We start from the raw sequence: 23,239 nt of genomic DNA, 5'->3' as shown, positions 1-23,239 counted from the left end.
GTTTGGCCCAAAGTGCCAGTTAGCTTCCTGAAGAAGGAATAAGGAGTGACAAACAGAAAAACTCCATATGGAACAAAGAAACACCTGACTACACACTAGTCTCCACTCATCTCTCAGCTGTCAAGGCCCTATACTCTTCCCACAGACAAACAAAGAATAGCTTCTCTAGGAAGTTCTGGAACACTAAGTAATCAGAGGTCATTTTGGATTTAGTAATTTTAGGGACAACCTTGTAAAACAAATTAAACCGTTGTCCCAATATGCAAGCTAATACCCTCAAATCTCTCATGGATTCAGATGATTAGGAAATGCAATGTAATGCCAATAGCTGACCATCACACATTTAATCAAATTATTGCCAACTCTGTTAGGCTAGGGAGAAGGATGATGTCATGGGTCAGCCAGGAGGTTGACCTCCCCAGAGGAGGAAGGGGTCACAACAGACAGATGAGAGGCAGCAGAGGCCCACAAAAAAGGAGAAGGTGCTAGCATGCCAAGACATTACAGCTGAGAGCTTATACAGAATTACCTCCACCTCCCCCCAGCTCAAATCTAGCAGATGAAAACCAGATGCCTATTTCCAGCCATCCAGGATCATCTGCATCATTAGAGAAGTGAAAGTGCAGGCTTAGAGCAGAGCTGCAAGTTGAAAGTAGAAACACTCACTAGATGCCAGCTACCTGCTGGGAGTTATGATGAGTTGCTGCAGGATTGAGTCTTAGCAGTTGGCATTTAACAATAAAACATCTCAAGGGAGGTTGTGGAGTAGGAATGCAACATATACTATATGCTGAAGTACTAATACCTCCCTGGAAACCGTGACTTTTTGGATTGGACTACTGTGCTTGTCTGACCTCTGAAAACCTTGAGCCTTGGAATGGAATGACATTGCATCTTGTAATCTCCCTTGACTTTTGCTTACTTAGAATAAAAGTGAAGGATGTTGTAACCTCATACCAGCAACAGGCCAGCTATTACAAATGCTCATAGACCAGCATGTGTGGGTATATGGAGGGAAGACTAGTATCTTAGAAGTAGGCAGCTTAGACTAAGGGAAGTGCTTTGTAGTTACCAGATGCTTATCTGTCACGTGCTAGCACCTGACTGCAAAGACCAGAAAAATAAAGATTTCTGTAGAAGGCTCCAGAAAAAGCAACATTCAATAAAAGACATTTTTAAAATAGGCACCAATTCAAACTAGGCTATATTATCCAGTCTTCTCATAGGGTATTTATCCATCCAAGGTATCATTCCAGAATCGTTGCGATTAGGGTGTTAAATGCAGAAATGTAAAACAGATCCAGAAACTGATTGAATAGCCCAGTGATCCAGACTCCCATGAGGCAGAAGAACTTCCACATATGTAATGTTTGGCTGCTACAATGTTGAATATGGCATTTTTTTTTTTGGGGGGGGGGCTTTTTATGAAAGCAAGCCTATCACCACAAGAGTTTTTTTGTAAAATTAAACATGTTTTAAAATGCAAATACTGATGTCAGCAAGATTTTTTTAAGGGGGAAGTAGTCAGACATGCATGAACTAACATGAGCAAGCCAGAGTTTTATACATGACATCTGAAAGTCACATTAAACTGGCACAAAACTACCAATAAAAGAGCGCCAAAGGAGGATACTGCATTTCAAAAGCACCAAATATAACCCTGCTTGATCAATCCAATCCCTCTGTCCACTGTTCCATTTCCTACCATGGTCTACCAGTAATTCTTGCAACTGATGTTAAGAAAACCAAGTTAATTCCCAGAGCCAATGTGCAAAGTGCCAGTTCAAATGTCTCATCAGCCATATGCTGGCCACTGAATGTATATCTGTGGTTACCTTTAACTTTTTATTGACTTGATTTGAATCCAGGAGCACCTTAGTAACCAACCAGATTTTCCAGTTAAGCTTTCAAGAGCCAAAGCTCCCTTCATCAGATATAAAGGAAGCTTTGGCTCTCAAAGGTTTACACTCAAATTCTTTTTGGTCCCTAACATACTCCTGCACTTAAATCCAGCTGTTCTGTAGCAAACCAATAGGGTTGCCCTCTGGAACATTCTCTTTATTGCCTGAATATGGTTGCCAGGAATAAGTAACATTGGTGTAGAGAAGGTATATGTGTCTGGGGCAGACACAAAAGGTAAGAGGCAACTGTTAAACATTATGATCAATACACAGACCTCTGACAACTGTTTTGCTTCCATGCTGAGCCTAAGGTAGATCTTACTGGGCAATATGCACTCATGCATAAATACCTTTCATTCCTTTAGGTTTCCCAGTATGCCAGAATGGGGTGAGAGAAGGCTGATTGTCCTGCTCTGCTGAAGATACTATCAAGAACTTGCTAGCATTACTTTAAGGTCATATTCAGGGCAGCACACATACTTATTGGTCAAACATAGGCTTCCTCATGTTGAACATTCTAGCTTTTTAAAGAATAAGCACAATACTCAGTCATAAAATCAAGTATCTGTGATCCAGAAAATGGTTTCGGTCAGTGCTCTATTTAGCTCCCTGTGTCCCCTCCATACATTGCTATCAACTTTTGTCCTGGCCCTTACCAGCCACCTAAATTCCAGATTTTCCACACCACTTCTTGCCATGTCTGTCCACATCTTCCCCAGAGGTTCCAGAGATGAGTACAGGAAAAATAATGTCAAAGTAAAGATATGCAATGGCCTTTCCAGAACAGAAATTGTGTGAGGTTGGGGTTGTTCTTGTTTTTTGGTGGGGAAATTAATGTCACCCACATACCCAATAGCTGTTAACTTTCAAACTGAGTTCTGGGAAAGTTTCTCAGACAATCAGTTTTGAAAGCAGAGTTTCCCTGAGCTTATACCTCAATGATAAGGAATATGGTTCAGAGACCAGATTTTAATGTGATGCTGATAGGCAAGAAGAACTTTCTGCACTCACATATTGCCTTTGTTAACAGTCAGCCACTAGAAATACTGTTGCCATGCCACAGATCCATAGAGAAGTCAGGTTTTGCAACATTAGCATGCTAGTCATACACTGCCCAGCATCTAGCATTGTGTAGTGGTTAAGAATGGCAGCCTCTAATCTGAAGAACCAGGTGTGATTCTCTAGCCAGGCAGCTGGGTGAGTCACAGTTCACTTAGAGCTGTTCTCACAGAGCAGTTCTCTTAGAGCTATCTCAGCTTCACCTACCTCACATGGTGAAAAATGGGGTATAAAAACAGAGTGTCCCCCCCAGTTCCTGGGTGTTGTGATCTATCCCCAGGTTTTTCCACCACCAATTCTCTATAATTGTAATCTATGCTGGCAACAAGGGCTCTGAGTCATTGAGGAAGAAGTCTATTTTTATATTGTTACCACCATGCTATTTGTTACGTGTTGTGGGGATTGCTAGCAATTGTGTTATGATGTTTTTTAGGATTGTACTATGTTGTTTTCTGATGTTTTATTATTGTGAACTACCATGAGCCAGCTTGCTGGGAGCAGCGGTATAAAATTCAATCAATAAATAAAGGGTAGAGGTATCATGTGGTTAAGCTCTTCTTACTAATAAGTGTCATGCTCAACTAGGCCCAAGTCCTAATCCCAAGGCCAAACTGAGATGGAGAGAGATCTTTAACCAATTTTTTTTAAAGCAGCAGTAGAGCAGTACTGCACATTTCAATTAAGACTAAAGAAAAAAAACCAAACCACTGATACCCTGGACGTAAAATTTCAAGGCCAATGATTGATTCTGGATCCAGTTACTAACCTGAAGAGAAGACTTTAATTCAATTACCAGTTTGTGGTGAAGGAAACAGCTACCTACTTAAACACACTTCTACCTCATCAAGTCTTATGCTGCTCATCAGTCTCCATGTGCCTCTCCTAAAGGGAGATACAGCAGCTAGGGGAATGCAAATGTATATGTTAAGATTGTGGCCTGAAGCTCTTTATTATGCAGCCAGTTTTCTCTGAAACCTCTGAAGAAGCAAGAGGAGTTCAACCCTTTTGTTATTCTCCCCATTTTCCAAACGCAGAGAGAAGTGTAGTGCAGACTGAAAAGTAACAGCTTTCACAAACCAAGCAAGAATTGCCCTCTGTTTTTGAAGAAACATACAACCTTATATTTTAATCAAAGCCTCTTTTACTATAGTTGCATGTGTGTAAGTGTTGTCAAATTGCAGCCAACTTATGACAATCCTAAGCAACAGGTTTTCAAGGCAAGTCAGAAGTGGAGGTAGCCTGCCATTGCCTCTCTCTGCAGAGTCTTCCTTGGTGGTATTCCCAACCCGGCTTAGCTTCTGTGATCTGATGAGATTGAGCTATACACCATGCCACCTTCCCTATACTACAGTTTGTGTTTGATTATTCATTTGGGCCCCCTTCTGAAGCCCTTCTCTGGATCAGCAACAGATGGTCATCAGGGGAAGGCCTTTTCAACAAGGGTTGCACGTCTCTCTGTAACTCCCTTCCCTGTAACATTCCTCAGGTGTTAAGATACAGCCACTTTGATTTCTGGTCATCTCTTTATGCTGTACAGTGATGGGGTAGCATTTTTATGTGTTGCTGATTTTCATCAGATTTTTTGGAAAAAAGTTATCAATAACATTTTTGAACAAGTCTATTGGAAAAGCAGGACACTTTCAACAAATTTACTGGACCTTCACATTTGCCAACAGTGGCCAACTGTTGCCAACAGTGGCCAACTGAACTTATAAGAGAAGTTCAGAGGCTAACAGCAGGTTACCCACTAACTCTCAGGGAGTCCTGTGCCACAAAACTTTATGCAAGTTAGCAAAGATGAAGAAAGAGAACTTTTCAAAGGGACATCAGCTGTTTAATAACACTTCACAGAATTTTTCCTGCCTTTACTGTGGATTCCCTTACTGTTGACATGAATTGCTTACTTTTGCCTGTACCAGCAGAAGTGCTGATTCACTGGCAATGAATGCACTGAGGTTCTCTTTTTCTCTTGCCAAGAACACAGCTAGCTATTTATTATATGCTAAACAATACTGAGCATCTATGCGAGCCGTCAACCACGGAAGAAAACAACAGCTCTTCTTGTGGCATTGAAGCAATTAGTTACACAGAAAAGGACAACACAAAAGAGAAACAGCGTAAGTATTTGCCAGTTGGACCTCATATGTGACCCGATGGATTCAGTGGGTGGTATTGCTATGAAGCTTCAGCAATGAATGCCTCTCTCTGCCGGAGGCCTTGCAACAGGGAAGAACTCAAACCTGCACCACTTGCTGTCCATTGTTTACTCACCCAAATTAACATACATTATACTATTATTTTATGTTGGCCCCCAGTAGAATACTGTACCCTGTTGCTCCCCCCCAATATCCCATATTCCCCCTTTATGTAGCCCTCTCCCAGTATTGTATACTTGCTGACTTGAATATGTAGGCCTTTCAACCAGCTTGGTCATTTCCATGAAAAGGGAACTCAGTTCCCCACTTCTGACGGTTTTGTTGCTCAGGGTATTTTCTGTTTCTTAGAGAGCCACTTTGAGAATGTTATAAGGGCCAGGCCTCTCCCTGGTAGCCTACAATTTTTACCATGTGCCCCCTTATGGGTTAATACCTCTTGGAGGTAGAGAACTGAGCTCCAAGGCATTGGATGTACATAGATTTTAAATTAGCCATATCAAATTCACATATCACTCTGTCAACAAACCTTAGAACATATAAAATCTTCCCCTTACAGCATACTGAGCTGCACATGAGTTAAGGATGTGACCAAATTGGTATTTGAGCCCAGGGGTCAATCTTTGCAGAATATCCTAGCATCTGCTTCCATACTGCAAATGCCAAAACAAATAATAACCAGCCATATAGACTAATTTAGTCACTGTTAATAAATTTCAGAACACCCCACCATTTAACACTTATCCACCATTAAGTTTTTGCATGTTTACAGTACCAGTACCAGTCTGTAGATCAATTAGTACCGGGCTGCGGCTCTTCCTTGCCCTCCTCCCTGGATGATGCCTGGGGGGCTGCCCTGCCACTCTGCCACTGGCTCAACTTTGGTGCTTTCCAGTGGCCACCATGGCTGGGGCTCCCCCTCAGAGTGGCGCTGTGCATCTGCTGCTGGCAGCGCCCCCCAGCAGGAGGCGGGAAGTCAGGGATGCCAGCGGGAAAACAAGTGGAGCAGGGGCTCAGGTGGCAGCAGCGATGTCCCTTGGCAAAAGACTAACTCCCCCCCCGGGCCTCAGTAAAATTGTCAAGTGTTGACCGGTCCCGGGTGATAAAAAGGTTGGTGAACACTGCACTAAAAGATACAGAAGTCACTTATAGTAGCATGACTCAATGGGAATTGGATAAGCAAGCCCCACGTGCTTTTCTGACATATTTTCAGGTATCCATGTAGAAAAAAATGCCATTAAAATGGCACTTAATATCTCCCTTCAAATTCCCTATGCCTACTGTGGACTTGATAGTCAAAAGACCTCCGCTCTGTGTGGTGGGACAGATTATAGCTACCTACCTGTCTCTATTAACAGTTTAGTGTTAGCTTGTAAAAAATTGCCATAGAAAATCTTTGATCCATAAAGATTGTCTGGCTTCTTCCTCCATAATTAAATCACCAGCGCTTGAATTCAATGATTCTGCTGATAATATCTTAATACCTGGAATAACAGAAGTGTGAAGAGTCCTTTCCTTGTAACAATTGGCACCTGCTTCACTTCTTTGCCCCCAGGAATATATAAAATTTCAGCACTAGTACACATACATAGCCTGACCAAGGTTCTCAATAGGAAAGAAAGGTTATTTTTCTAACAGGAAGACAGATTTGCATCTTTCTAATTTGCTCAGGAAACTAGAACTGAAGAGACCTTCCTTGTGAAAGGGGGATGAACAAAGCAGGATCCTGAAGCTCACCACATGTTTGACCCAGTAGAGTGGAGTCTCATTAATAAGGATCAAAGAACTAGAAATTAGATTTATGCATTAGGGTTCCTTGACTGGATTAACTCCAATGAAAGTAGTACAAATCAGTACACTAAACTGGATATGACATCAGAACCAATAAAGTGTTCAACAGGAAAGGCCATTACATTGACAAAGTATTTTGTAGCATAATTTTATGAATCTGGCAGCCTGGCAGATGCCAAACTACTCAGTAGCCAGGCAATACTGCAGAATTCACATTCTAAAATTAGTACTTTCAGGTGTGTTAAATGTAAGCCATTCCTTATAAAAATGACTGGTGGAGAAATAAGAATGAAGAAACATCATATTTTGATCTTGCTCATTGTTGATCCATGAATGTATTTGGTACCACATTTTTCAACAGGACTAGAAACATCTTTGAAATGAAGATTCTTTGCAGGTACCAACCAGCATTAATCATTCTCACATAAGCAGCAACCAACTGGAAAGAAAACAATGGATCACGAAACAGAAACCACTATTCCTACTTTCCCTTCCCTTGCAAACAAAAGAATAAAAAAATGCAGTTATGTTTTCAACAGGAATGAATTCAAGTCTGTATGCCTGATTCTTAGTTTTACACATCCCACTGAATTCAGAATGACTTAACTTCAGAGAGAGCATACAGTGTCAGCCAGGAAGCCGACTAAGAACAGGATGGGTAGCTTTGAGCAAGTTGGGATTTGGGCTCAGGATCAATGCTACTCCACTCAATTATATTAACTTCCTATGAGTTTCGTATGCCAAGCCATTTCATCGTAATTGAGAACTACAAGCTCTATGGCTCTTCCCACACTCAAAATTGGCTTTCCTTCTCCATGATGAATTGTCATTCGCTGCTTCATTTCCCATACCAAGTGCTCAGCGGTTTGCTGATTAAAAATTTAACGCAGCTCAGCCTTTCCTTCACTGTGCTGCCAAGAGCTCTGGCAATGTACCCTCTGAAGACAGGCTTATCATTTGTAAGTAGGCTGGGCAGATGATATTCTAGTACTTTTTTGCATTATAAAGAGTTAACAAACAAGGGTGAGAAACCACTGGTACTTCCTGGCAACCCAGCCTGGAAATCTGGCTTCTGTCTAGCCTGCTGGAAACAAAGCACCATGTACATTTTAGATGCATTATACCCCTAGTTTTATGAGTGGATCAAGCTTTATCCACTATCAGTGGGCATTAGAGTTTTAATCTCCTTAATCTTGGTGAAAATCCTCCACTTGATGCCAAACATGGAGTTGCCCAGTACAGCTGGTCTCATTTTTTTCTCAATAAAAACTCTTTCCAGGTTCATGTTAGTTCAAGGGAACTGGAACCAGGTTCAGATGGCTGACTAAACTATGCTTCCAGCATGGTCAAATTCAACCACTCCCACCAGCCCAAGTCAAATTAGGTTACTGTACAGATAATCAGCAGGGCAAAATAGCTACTGTAAAATTCTATTTATTTATTTATTTATATTTTCATACCGCCCTTCCCTACGGCTCCGGGCGGTTTACATAAACCATTTTTGAACATTCACATAGAACACTATCAAAATCAATATAACAGTATTATAACAATAACAACACATCAACTGGAACAATTAGAACGGCACTTCAACAATAACTTGACAATCCCTCAGTAGGGTTGGTCCCTCAGTCTGGGGGCACCTGTAGGTGTTATGGGTCAGTCAGCCCCACCAAATGCCTGGTGGAAGAGCTCCCTCTTGCAGGCCCTGTGGAATTGTGGAAGTTCCGGCAGGGCCCTGATCTCTTCCGGGAGCTCATTCCACCAGGGGGGGGGGGCCAGGACCGAGAAGGCTCTGGCCCTTGTTGAGGCCCGATGTGCCTCTTTAGGCAATGTGTGCCAACACTTATCATTAACTGGTCAGTTTGGATATTATAAACACAAGCAAGTAAATACCTCTTATTTTTAAGAATCACATGCTGTAAATATTTTGAATATTTATAAGCTCCATCTTTCTCCCAAGCAAACGATACCCAAGACTGGCAATGATATGGGACTAGAACCTTTCCATACAAGATACCTTACAAATAAAAACAATACGGTAAGTTGGAAGATGCTGTCTTGGGCTAGAGTTTGTCCTAAATGTCCCCTTTGTTCCATCTAGTTTAAGAAATTCTTTTCTTGAAGGGTCCACGTCTTCTGCTGTGCCCTCAATGTACCTCCATTTTCTTCCAACAGAAATGGAGCCTTGTTCTTTTTGTAAGAATATGTTCTCCTGTGTGCAATATTTTAGTCCAGACCAACTGTATATTTTGGGGAGGCTTAGAACTAATGTTAGCAGTTTCTGAACTAAGCTGCTGCTCAGATGGAAGAGATGCTGATATTTAGCTCCATCATCTGTTTTCTTTTGTCATCCCTTTTGGTCTTAAATTATGAACTCATTGCGGTCATAGAAGAGCAAAACGTGTAGCCCAGTCCTTGTACACCCAGCTGCCATCAGTTCTTACAAGCAACAGGAAATATGAATGTGGAGGGAGATAGTGTGGGTGTTATGTTAAAGCCAAATACAAAGAAACCTAAGATATAAGTCATCAACATCAATTTCTCCTTTTTTAGTATGGTGGGCAACAATCTCATTTCCTGCATGAAAGGCACATTTTAAAATTCTGCTTAAGGGTCTAATTCTTAGTCATTGATCATCTGAATGCTTGCAAAGTTGCACATATTTTTAAAAGGGCTAAACCACAAATATATTGTAGAATGATCCTATTTCTTTTGTAGCTGTTGTGATGGATGTGGAACCTCTCATCACCAGTGCAAGAAAAGGAAATTTCCTGTATCCCAACCCAATTACAGATGAACCTCCTAGCCATACCTTTCCTTTCTTATAAACTGTTTCTAGGGAAACAGGATTGCATACAAACCTATGGATGGCTGCTTTCTACCTGATGGACACAGTAGCACCAATGGCTACAGTTCCTGCCCAGGACCTACTGTCAGCACAAGCACAAAGAACTTAGACTGCATCCTTCTTATGGTACTAGGCATCCTATATCTAATATTACGCCTCCTCTGCCCTATATCATCAATTCTCAAATTCCTGTAATAAACCAATTCAGTCAAGCCTTAAAAGATTCAATAAGAAGAATGATGCCTGCAGTTCAGCAATGCCTCAAAGAAAATCCATGACTACCAACATGCTTGAACTTGCAGTGTTAATCAAAAGGACATTGACCATGAAAATATTCTGAATGCATTATTCTGCATTTTAGAAAGTCACCAGAAGATCAGCAATGTTGAAAATACCACCTGTAGGCAAGCTTTCAGCAAAGCCCCTGTGCCAATTCACCAGGATGATCTGTAGGACCTCACTAGTAGCTAGGCTCTGAATTTCTGGAAATATCAACATTGGCCTTGTAAATTGGACTTTTGCCACAAAGAAAAAATATCAGACAAGGAAGGAGAAAATTTACTATGTAACTCCAGAACTACTGTGAATACAGTATCCAGATACAAAATTAAATTGCTCTGAAAAGCAATCTCTGTTACACTGTTTAAACCTTTAACCCTTTCACAGAGAACTATATTCTTTCCAGGAAAAAAGGGTCAGACTAGCACCAGAGGTGCTGAGCAACACACCCTGTTTTTTAAAAACTACATTCCTATGTAGTGAGTGAGCCAGTCTCAATTGGCTGACCCTCTGCAATGGAGGAAGATTGTGTCCTACAGACTCAAGCCTTAGGCCTGATGGATGTTGATCAGCTAACCTGTCAATGTAAGCAACATTTACAAGTTTCAGGTGCCCCAGGACAAGAACCAAATAAGTCAAGGAACTAGATCAAGATGGGGAGCCATGTTAGTCTCTCTGTAGCTGCAGAAAAGAACAAGAGTCCAGTAGCACCTTTACGGCTAACAACATCTGTGGCAGACAGAAGTGGTGAGAGAGCAGGGACTCCCAAAAGCTCATACCCTGCCACTAATTTTGTTCATATATAACATTATATCGAACTCTTGCCCTTTTCTAAAGCAAGGGAATGTTTCTGCAAACAATGCTCAGAGTGAAACAGTGTGAGCAGGCATTCCTTCCACAGTGCTCTGCAGTATTCCACAAGCAAGGCAGAAAGACTTCACAGCAAAGATAAGCAAAATCAACACTTCACTTCCACTGGTAGAAACTTTGTGGCCAGGCTTTTTGTTTAAACAAGCAACTTATAAAAGTAATGCTTTACTGTAAAAGTTATAGTAACAAAGAAATGTAAGTTATTACAAACTTCGTATCTTGCTTATCTTAGTGGAAATGTGCTGTTTAATATCCAGATAAAATATACCCCCACGGGGGAAGGGGGGGGATCAGCAGAACAAAACCTTATCTCCTCAGAAGTTGTTTGTGGTCTGTGAATATTGAAACTAAGGTTTAAAGGAATGAACACACCTGATCAATTTTAATGCAACCCAGATAATGTATGCAGAAGCAGGAAAAGGAAGCAGAACTGACTCTGAAGGAATAAACCTTAATCAATATCCCCCACCTATATGTTTTATATGTTACACAGGAATGTATACAGATGATGGCCAGGGAGGGCTGGAGTCCTAGAACCCAGGGAGAAGTACCCTTCACAGTGAATACCAATGGTCATTCTCTCCTGGTTCAAGGACTCCATCCTTGTCCTTGATGGGACAAAAGAGCTTATTTCATCCTGGGTGGTTATATGTCATCTGTGTCTAGAACCTGTAATGGGACACTTTTACCAAAGGCAGTGTCCACTGCACTTTAGTCATTTAGTTTATAGTGCTTGATAAATGTAGTAACTGAGGACCAAGTACCTGCTTTGCAGATTTGCTTCACTGAAGTGGAATTAACCATAGCAGCATTTGATGCTACCCCTCTGACTGAGTGTGCCATGATTCCTGTCGGCACAGCCCTACCCAACACTTTGTAAGCTTCTACAATGACTCTTCCTAATTGAAAAAGGCATCCTACCCGCCCCCCTTTGTTAGGGGAAGGAATGCCTATAAACAATGAGTCTGATTTCCTAAAAGGCTCAGTTCAAATAAGGAACACCATAAGAACTCTTCTTACATCTAATTTGTGCCACAGAATCTCTTTTGGATGCTTGGGATCGGGAGAAAACATTGGCAGATTAATTTCCTGCATTCTATGAAATTTTGATTCTATTTTAGGTCTAAATATTAAGAAAAGGGGGAGGAGAAAGAGGGGGACAAAGGAATTAGAAAGAAATATAACAATTCTATCTATTGCAAAAAAGGTGAAGAACAAATGCTCAGATGACCACACTTCCTGATAGACAAGAGAAAAACTGGAGCAGATGGGTGGTTCCTCCAGGGAGGAAGAGGAAGTGGTTTTTTAGTCCTACCTCCCTAGTGGTGAGAACCCCCCCCCCCCATTAAGGATGGAGTGCTAGAACCAGGGGATAATGTAATCTGGTGAGTATCTCAAGCCTTTTCCTGAGATACTGTGAAACTCACAGCCATCACCTACCATATTAACTCACAAAGGAGGGTGGTTATTTGGGTTGCTTTTTTTGTTTGTTTGGCCTTTCAGAAAGGAAGAGGGTTGTCCTCACCGCTGTTATAAATGTAGATGAACTTGTTCCATTCTGTCATAGCTGGCTCCACTGAATGGTGGTGGGATCACCCCACAATCCAGCTGATTGGTGGAACCAAATCCCTGCAACTTTCCAGTCAGGACTTCAGGCCTATTTGCTGGGTTGTTTCCATCTGTGCAAGGATCAGGGGGCATCCCTGCCTTTCTCTGCTGCAGTGCCTGTGCTGTGGGATTGAAACCTTGGCCCAAGGGCATGGAGGGAGAGATGTGACCATGATCTTGGCCATGTTGATGGGTGTTCACAGATTTGGACCTAAAACAGGGAACTAGGCGAGAACCAGGGAAACAGAGTCCTCAAGTTTTGTGAGATATGGAGCTGTGAGGCAGGGAAGGAGGCTTGCAGGAGGAAGACACTTCATGCTGGCCAGCCAACCTTTTAAGAGTTTCTTCCTAAATTCAGGGTTATGTGCATTGCTGAATAACCTTCTCTCTTTGGTGGAGGGTGGGAGGTGGTTCTCTTTCATTCAAGTAAACATGGTACCAACCAGCACAACAAATAATAGATTCAGATGGTTGGAACTCTCTAGCCAATTCCTCTGGAGGCAACAGTTGCAAACTGCAGACAGCCACCCGGTAATTCTAGCCATAGATAGCGATGTTAGCCTATTATAGCCAAATAAATCTCAGAACTAAAGAAGAGAGCTCTGACTCACACAGACTTCATGCTGGAATAAATGTTTTGGTTTTAAGGTGCCACTGGATTTCTGTTTAAGAGTTAACCATTTGAAAATTCAAAAATAAGAAAAAAGAGATGAAATGGAGCTCAGCTGACAAAATGTTTCCGCCCTAATATTTCTCCCTTGATGCTTGATAGTTGTGCAGCCTCTGCAGCAGTACTACCTTTGAAATGAATGACTGGTCAGATTGTTAGTGTGTAAAGAGCCCAAGAAATAGTTAAGCAGGAAGACATTACCATGTCTTAATAAAGGCAAATAGCTGCAAGCCTACTTGCTTGATACTTGCTTGATATCTGTTGTTTACAGAGACTCATATAAGGAACTTGTAGAAATAAAACATGAGCCCATTTTAAATTAAATGCCACTGTTATATGATACAATTCCATAACTACTTTCATCAACATTTTTATCCCACACTTTTTCCAAGGAACTAAGAATTGCACACATGGGTCTTTCTCCTTTCCATTCTGTCTTCACAATCCTGAGTGAGATAGGTCCCAGGTTCAACAGCTGACATCCTTAACAATCTTTCGCTCCCTTATATATTTGGGAAACAGCCTCCTGGGAGGAGACTGTCCAGGTCCTCCCCCTCCAGCTCCCTCCCTCCATGCCTGCTAGAAGCCTTGTGGCTGCGGCCTCCATTGTCACCCACAAGAAAAGAGGCAGTGACAGGGCTTTGTGGCCCACAGGTACGCTCCTGCTGGAAGGGGGGGAGTCTGCAGCCTCCCTGCGGGTCACAAAGCCCTGGTGCCACCAGCGGGGGGGGGGATTCCACTCTCTTTAGTCCGCTTTGTGGGCCAAAGGGAGCTGTGGCCACCCTCTCACGCCCTCCTGCCTGCCGCCCCTTTCAAAGCCCCTTTTAAAATGGGCTTTTGATACTAGTTTAAATTATATAATCAGTCCCTCTTGCACAAGACAATGAAAGGTCACTGTTAGTCAGATTGGGCAATATAGGTATAGACCAGTGACCTGACTTTATAGAAGGCAAAATTATATGTACACAGAGATCAAGAACATGTACTATAAAGTTCTGCTTGTTTTTAAGGACAAGCATACCAAGTGTGTAGCTGTGGTGGCCCAACTGGTGCAGTGATGGTGAAAAGTCTTCTTACACCATACTGCAAGTGTTATAGTATGTGTTTTATATCTGTATACAGAAGATTAGTCTTTGCATGGGGAGATTGTATACAATAGCAAGACAATTCAGCCGTCTTTGAGTGTTTCTTTATTTCTCCCCATCACAGTTTCTCTATTTGCACTATACTATTTTTACAAGGTTATTGTGCACTGTGGGAGTCACATGCTTACTTGAGTCTTCTAGAAATGCAATTAACACCAGGAGAGGGTATTCTAACCCCCTGTGGTCCCTTCCAACTCTGTGCTTCAATATTTTGTTGATTTATGGGTTTCATATTTCATTCTGCCCATGTTTCTTTCAGAGAATTAGGGAGTCAGTTAACAGTCTGATTGTATACACAGTTCCACGTATGTTAATATTATTTAGTTTCTTTGTCTGCATTATCTGCAATGATGGCACCAAATGAAGGGTGCTCCCCCCACCCCATCTTTAAATAGTTTGTTGTTCTGGCATTGAACTGCACTGAAGAGTAAGTCCTCCTGAGTCTGATGGGATATTCTCTACTTGGAAAGTTATGGGATCCCAGATTTTAAAGCTAGCTTTCGTACACAGTTGCCTTTCTTTTGTTTTCAGTATTGCTGCTTATCCTTAGTCAACTGTTCCTGTATGCTATGGATAAAAAAACTCCAATTTACAAACAACAAAATTCTCACTGTTGTGAAATGAACATCACAATAAAACAGAGCCCGAACCAATTTGTTTTCTTGAACACAATTATCTAGTTTCTGTTGTCAAAAACAGGTTGTTTTCAGAGTCTGCCACACCATGTTCTTCTGCAGCTAACAATAAGGCTTTGTACTGTCAGAACACTTCAATCCTTGGCCCATTTTAGCCCACTGTTACCTACCCGACTGATCTAAGTCTTCTCCATGGTAAGAAAACTGTGCATAATCTCAGAGGACACCCCTCAGCTTTGCAGACATACTAACATGAATGTCCCTACTCTGCAAAAAGATAAGAGGGTCTAAAAACATTTAAAGCACAAACAAAAGTGTGGTAAAATGTGTGCAAGCATCTAGATGAAGAAGAGTTGTTTCTTCCCAAAGGAGGCTCAAAACGGCTTAGGGTCGCCTTCCCTTTCCTCTCCCCACAACAGACACCCTGTGAGGTGGGTGAGGCTGAGAGAGCCCTGATATCACTGCTTGGTCAGAACAGCTTTATCAGCGCCGCGGTGAGCCCAAGTCACCCAGCTGGCTGCATGTGGTGGAGTGCAGAATCGAAGCCAGCATGCCAGATTAGAAATCCGCACTCCTAGCCACTACACCAAACTGGTTCTAAAGATAAACATTAGGAATCAGAAATAAATGTTTTCCTTAAAGCTTAAAACTCACAAGATTCAGAAACAATCTTCAGTGAACCTGTGGGTAATTTTCAGTCAATGTGCTCTGCTCTTTAGTCAAGACTGAGGGAGGTTTTTAAAAAAGACATGGCTACTATTCTCAGTACTGGGCCTTGGTTTCATAAGATTAACTTGAAGATTTCAGAATTTTCAGCAATTTAGGCTCATTGTGGGTTTTTATTATGGGTTTTTATTCTATAACCTACCTTAGCCAGCTAGCCTGGGAGTGACAGGTAATAAATCCAATATAATAATGATGATGATACAGACCACAGGATACTTATAGTGAAGGGTCCTCCTCCTCTGAGAAAGAAGGACATCTTTGAAGGGTGATTTGTACCATCCAATAAAGGGCGGCAGGAACTAATTTTCAGCTTACTATCCTCAGCTTCATGAGAGTCACACTCTCCAGTTTCATGACTCCATCAGCAGTTTAGACTACTATACTACCTCCAGAGAGAGATGACATAAGAACAGTATATACATAGACAAGGTGGGTGAACAAAGAAGAGTTGTTTTTTATACCCTACTTTTCACTACCCAATGGAGTCTCAGAGTGGCTCACAATCACCTATCCTTCCTCTCCCCACAACAAGCACCCTGTGAAGTTTGTGGTGGGTCTCTCAGATCCATGTCTCAAATAAAACTGATGATTTGGGGATGATGGGAAATGCACACTCCTTTGATATGGGGCAGGATGGTAGCTAACATAGTTGAAATTTGCCATTTCATTGTGTTAGCCTTAGACTTTCTTTTCACTCCTTCTTGCAGGAATGCTAAAAGTGAGGCAAGCTTAACCCCTATTCTTCTGCACCATCATATGAAGGCTTTCCAATACATATATAAGTATTCTGTTGGTGGATGGTCTTCAGAGTGCCAGTAGAATCTCCATTACATCGGGATCATATCCCAGCCATAGGACATACCTCTTTTCAACCTCTGGGTGATCAAGTGCATGCAGATGGGGTTGGGAAGCCTAATGGGACCCTGTTGTAGCATGTCTGGGAACACTAGTGATTTCTAGTAAGTACAGCTCCTGTAGTGTTGAAATCTGTCATAATGGGGCCACTAGTATAAATGTCTGCTCATTGATCTTTGATCTTCTGCAGGACCCTGGGAAGAACTAGAAATAGAAATGGGAAAGGTGAATAATAGAGTCTTGGGCCAGGGAGCTTTGAGCACATCCATCGCTTCTGCCCTGAGGTGGTAGAATCTTGTGAAGAAGCAGTTGAGCTGGCAATTTACCATGGATTGTCTTCAGAATGCCAGTAGAGTCTCCAATACATCGGGATTGTATCCCAGTCATAGGGATACAGCTCCTTTCAACCTCCAGGCAGTCAAATGCATCCCCGTGAGGTCGGGATACCAGATGAGGCCCTACTGTAGCATATATGGGGACACTAGTAATTTCCAATATCGAATCTCCTTTATGGACCAGGGGGGTTGTGACCATAATGGGGCCACTTGTATAATGTCTACCCATTGATTTTTGATCTTCTGGAGGAGCCTGGGCAGAATTCTGGCACTGTAAAGAATATGAAGTAGACTCCTAAATTCTTTTCTGGATGTGGAACTGGCTTGATGGCTTTTATTAAAATGATGTGTCAAATGGCCATCATAACTACTGATATTAAATGTCTTATATTATATTGTACTTAGTATATACATGCCCTGAGACTACAGGTCCAATAGCAGTGGACTACCAGTATCTTGATCAAACACATTGGGTGTGAAAGGAGGCCCTATTGTACTGTCTTCAATTCATACCTCTCAATGTCTTAGGCAAAGCATTCTTATCAAGAATTTTGTCCAAACAATCTCCAAGCAGCCTGTCTCCCTGAAGAGGATATGCTGTGATAATGGCTTTTGAACAAAACTCCACTGGCCATGCTCAGAGCCAGAGGGGTCCTAATGGCTGCAGCAGCTGATTACATGGCTCTGGACACAATGTGGAATCTGTAGCAAAAGAGACTGCTTTGAGAATTCTGGAAGAACACTCTTTAAGACATGTGTTAGACTCTGGCAGCAATTGTGATATTTTCCTGGAACAAGCAATAGCAGCTGTTGATACGATGGATGCTACTGTAAAAACTTTGATTGTCATCGCCATGGCTTCATGTGTCTTGCATAAAGTGAAATCTGTCTTCTTTTCAAGGTTGTCTCTAATGGTGCCTTGCCCATCTTCTGATAAGAGACTTGAAGATTGCACAGTTGTGATAGGAGCATCTACTAGTGTTATCTGTAGGAGTTCATTATTGTATGTGTGGGGGAGGGCATAGAAATTCTTAAGGTAACTCGGGCATTGTCTAATTGACATTAGTTTAACCCTTTCAAATTTTGTTTTCAATGAACTCACAAAAAGAGCTACTTATGTTCTGATCCAGAGAGAAATTCATTGTTCATTTTGCTTAGCAAAGGAAGGTTTCTAGACCTCTTCCTCAGGGGGTTGTTGGAAATCTAATGCAATGAGGGCTTTGGACAGTAACTATTGATAAACCTCAGTCTTAAAGAATCTGCTTGGTTGCTCTGGTATCTCTACATCCTCGTGTTGCCCATCTAATAGAAGAAGAACAAGAAGAGTTGGTTTTGATATTCCGCTTTTCTCTACCAGGAGTCTCAAAACAGCTTACTATCACCTTCCCTTCCCTCTCTCCACAACAGACACCATGTGAGATAGGTGAGGCTGAGAGAGCTCTGATATTACTGCTCGGTCAGAACAGTTTTATCAGTGCTGTGGTGAGCCCAAAGTCACCAAGCTGGCAGCATGTGGAGGAGTGGGGAATCAGCAGATTAGAAGTCAGTGCTCCGAACCACTACACTAAGCTGGCTCTCTTCCTCTTCCCACCTTTCTGCCTTTGATTCAAAGGAAGTGTCTGAGTCCCAGCCTAATATCAAATGTTCTGCTTTTCTTCAAGTGGAGTGGGCTCTTAAGGGGCTACCTGATGTTGACCAGGTTTGAAGAACCCCAAGATGTGTGATCTCTGGATCTGCATTTGTTGGGTCTTTCTCTATCCTGAGAAGTAGGAGAAAGGAGAAGAGTCAGAGAAGGGGCTCTCACAGAGTAGGTTGACTTAAAATGACTACTATAGTAAGCCATGTGATCCAATATGCTACTCTTCAAGGTGCACTTCAATCAAGACAATTTCTCTTGACACGTTTTTTTCTATGCACCAAGGGGTCGACTGTGGCTGCATCTGCAGACTAAATATGGGCCATTCTGCTCTTCTTGACAGTAACTTTCCCATAGTTATCTTACCTATGAAGGATAAGTCTCCACTATTGACAAGATACCACAGTTGTCTATCAGGAATGGCATTCCTTAAGAGACTCCCATGTACTTTCCCACTCTAAGCAGTTGCACACACTGCAAGGCCTCTGTAGGGGCTCCCTATTTAGTGTATGTATTCCACAGAGGGTGAAGAGTCCACATAGGGACAGGGAGACAAAGACAGGAGAAAGGAGAGAAGGTAGAGAAGGAAGAGAAACAGAAAATACATTAGGGACAGAGCCTGTTTTCCTAGCTGCCCTTCCTTCTGAGGCAGGAAACAGACTGGAGAGAGTGATGAGGCTGAAGACAGGAAGCTGAAAATTAGTTCCTGCCTCTCTATATTGGATAGTATGGATCACCTTATCAAGATGTCCTCCACATCAGAAGGAGAATCTGCATTCACTCCTTCTTCTAATCTACTGACTGTTGTCCTAACCACAACATTTTTATTCCAGGTATATTCCAGGCATTTACATTTATACCTGAATAGCACCATTGGGTTAAGTCTACTTCTGGCTACTACTTTGCTAAGCCACTAAATAAGTGTTTAATATGTTGGGACACACTCTGAACATTGAAGTACGTCTTTTAATACAGACTAAAATCGAAGTGTTCTGTGTACAAATGCCACAGAGTAACAGCAAGAAAACGCCAAAAGTGCTAACAAGGGTTCACTTAATATGAAAAGGAAAGTTTTTAACATTCATGAGCAATCTTCCAAGGAAAGTTTAAAGCAATCTTATATGATTCTATATATAAAAGCCCCATGGTTTTTGTGTCCCTTTTCAAGAATTACAGCCACTACTGCCTAAATTGCCAGCTCAAAGAGAAGTCCAAAGCTTTATAGTTCCAAACTTTTTTTGCCAGATGACTGACTGTTTTCATTTGTGATGACAAATGAGTTGTTAAAAGTTTCCTGTTTATCTCTGTGGGGCAGCACCAGAAACTAAGTGCACATTCGTGGGTAGAACATTTCTCCCACTCGTTTCCTTGGTAAGGAAGTGCTTCCCTGGGAAACCAATACACACTTCTTTGGTCACACAGGCAGACTGCACAGCAGCAAACACCGTGTATCACACATTCGGAAGAAGGAAGTCTGTATGATGCTGGTCCAGAACATCCTTGTGTGATCATAGGTTGGGAAATAAACAAACAGTAATCCACAGGTTCAACTTATCCCTGTAAAGCAACCTGTGGTCTTCATGATGTCCATGAACTACAATTCCCATGAGCCCCTGCCAGCATTGTATGAACATCTGAACATCTGGAGGACCACAGGTTGACTACCCCTGCTGTAAAGGACATCCTTCTTTCCTCTGCACTGTGAAAATGCACAGGAGAGCAAATCAGGATCAAACATGCAAACAATGTAGGAGGTGGGATTTTCTTTGTGACACACCCATCTTTCTCACCTTTTACAAAAGAAAATAGAGCACGCTACATCATCAGTTTCCCCTCTCATTGAAGAACTCTGATGTGTCCCCTTCATATGAGACAGAAATAGTGAATTCATGAGTTGGTTAATGCCGGATTTGGCGATAGTCTGGGTAGGAGGGTAGATACCTCAGCTATTATTACTGCAGTGTCTTAGGCAGCTCCTTCTCTCTACTTTGAAAAATACACAAAAAAAGTATTATTTCAGGATTTTCCCCATAGATAAATCAAATGCACATATCTAGTGCTAATCAGAGCTGTTAATTCTGATTTTCCCAGATTTTCTCCCTCGTTCTGGCAAGCTTATTAAAGTTGACTTTTGCTTTCTATTGTGCTCCTATCCCTTACACACCTTTCTTCTCAACATCTACCTGCCCACTGCCACTCTGGCACATAGGCTTGCTTTCCTGCTTGTCTCCTGACCTGTGTGCCCTGGGCACTGACATACTGATTAGACCCAGTCTCACTCCTTTTTTGAACCTGCCTGAATGGCTGCTGAATCACCTGCTTGGCCCCCTTCCCAAGTGTCTTTCCTTGGACCACCCTCTCCAAGCCATAACTACTGTGCCAGTCTGAGGAGCAACAAAACTATACTACCCTAGGCACTTCCCCAGTGCAAAAAAGGCTAATATTACTCCCATCTTTTTCTCAACTTACTTTTTACCCACTTTCTCTCTAAAGTAAATACTGGTCCATGGGGGTAACTACTGGGTCAGTGACATAATTGAGTACTGGTACTATTGATAGTGGTATTTTATGAAAAAATGTCCTAAATATTATGCTGGATGCTTGACTATAACCCTGGTTCTCCTTAATAAACTACTTCTGTTTATTTGCAGCCTCTTTTCACAGCCTGCTTTGGAGTTCCATAACTCTTCATCTTGATCCCAAACTACTGGCCACATACTATTCATTCTGCTCTGTCTGACCTCTGTACAAGGGTCCAGGATTTAGGTCCAAGTGCAGAGACAGATGGAACAAATATTGCTCTTCTCTGCGTATGGGAACTGTCAACTGTACTCTAGTTTTGTTGATCCTCAGAGTGGCATTCAGACTGACAGTCAAGAAGCCGCATGTTCTTCCTAACACATGCACAAGCAATACAAAACACCTTCAGTCCTCACCCTTCATATTGTATCTGATCAATTCTTTTAAATTTATTGTCAGTCAAGAAGCAAACATCTCACACATAGGTAGGATTTTCAGAGGTGATAGTGAGTACATCTCCTAGCATTCTAAGAGACTCAATAGTGCCCCCCATCCTCTGTATTTCAGAATCATGGCATTAAAAGGGAATGGGAGCTTTAGAAAAATACAAGAACACTTATTTTTTTTCTACTACTAGCAGAATTATGGGATTACTAAAGCCACATGACAATGCAGCATGAGGGAATTACGCCAGGAGTCTGGGTAGTTACATGGGTCCTAGACACATGTTATCCTTGCCTCACAGTAAGCATCTCCAAAAGGGGCCCCCTAGCTGAGACAAAAGACAAGCTGTCCATATGGCAGTTGTTCTCTGAACAAAGAAGGAATTCTTTAACTGGGCAGCAAAGGCTCTCTCTTTTCTATTAGGAAGCAGACCAGCTGCTTCAGGTACCAGGGAACCAACAGTACAACAGCCTCAACCACTGGTCTGTTTTCAACCTAATATAACTCATTTCACCTAAACAAGTTCAATGTATCCTGGAGAGTTTGAAAGGTTCCAAAGGAGAAAACATAAGGAAATGACAATCCTGTCTTTAAAATTAAAAACAAAAAGAATTCACAAGGCGGCCCTCAAACATGGAGTTCTATCCTTGCTGGAGTATGGACTATGCTACACGCTTCATTGCTATCTATGCCAGGGACAGCATCCAATAATAAACATTTCATGATTAAGAAAGCCAAGGGGCACTGCTGCTTTCAAATAATATTGAGAGCCAGTTTGGTGTGGTGGTTAGGAGTGCGGACTTCTAATCTGGCATGCCGGGTTCGATTCTGCGCTCCCCCACATGCAGCCAGCTGGGTGGCCTTGGGTTCGCCACGGCACTGATAAAATTGTTCTGATCGAGCAGTGATATCAGGGCTCTCTCAGCCTCACCCACCCCACATGGTGTCTGTTGTGGGGAGAGGAAAAGGAAGGCGATTGTAAGCCGCTTTGAGCCTCCTTCAGGTAGAGAAAAGCGGCATATAAGAACCAACTCTTCTTCTTCAAAACACATGTCTGTTTGGAAATGTTACTTTCAGTTAGGGTTGGGTGTTTTGGTGTCTGCTTTGGATGCCAAAGCACCCAACCCGACTTTCAGTGGGATGGATCCAGCCAGCTGGAGGATTTCTTCAGTCAGAAGGAGGGAGATTTTTGCTGATTTTCCCCCTCCAGTGGCAGACCCCTAACTCTACCTTCATTGTTGTTCCTGGGATCCTCTGTATTCCAGTAGCATTTCTGGTACTTTGGGAGGCTGCAGTGATAAGGGAAAGGCAAGAAAGTCACACTTTGCAGATGGAAACCCACCTGTGGAAATTCCTGACTGGATCCAACCCAAGGGTTTGAGGATGACCTAATTTCCTACTCTTTTACAATACAGACCAAAAATACATTAATAGGTGAAGATAGAAGTTGTAAGAAAACTGTGAACCAAACTATACTGATTTGTATTAGTAGTAACAATACTGAATGTTTATATAATGCATGACAAACACTTGCCACACTTCATATACCCTTACAACTCTGCTTAAAGGAGAATGTTATCTTCATGCTACAGTTAGACGCTCTAGAAAAGGGACAATGGCTTTAAAACAATCATTCGTCACCTTTACACATTTAATTACTATGTTTAGAACACTAGATCACTCATTTCTGAGTAACTGGTAAAATTATGGAGCAACTTTGATTTTATATGGGAGAGGAGGAAGAGGAAAAGGAAGAAGATT

General features: G+C 42.0%; 1 protein-coding gene across 8 annotated transcripts in view; it reads right to left on the bottom strand.

The window, feature by feature from the left end:
• SEPTIN9 (septin 9) overlaps nucleotides 1–23,239 on the bottom strand; it is a 300,995-nt gene that overhangs the window by 42,297 nt on the left and 235,459 nt on the right. The gene's annotated exons all lie outside the window — the stretch shown is intronic.

Source organism: Paroedura picta, chromosome 3 (assembly GCF_049243985.1).
Source record: "Paroedura picta isolate Pp20150507F chromosome 3, Ppicta_v3.0, whole genome shotgun sequence".
NCBI classification, from domain to species: Eukaryota; Metazoa; Chordata; class Lepidosauria; order Squamata; family Gekkonidae; genus Paroedura; species Paroedura picta.
Note: the sequence above shows the minus strand (reverse complement) of the source record. Positions and strands in the feature narration are given on the sequence as shown.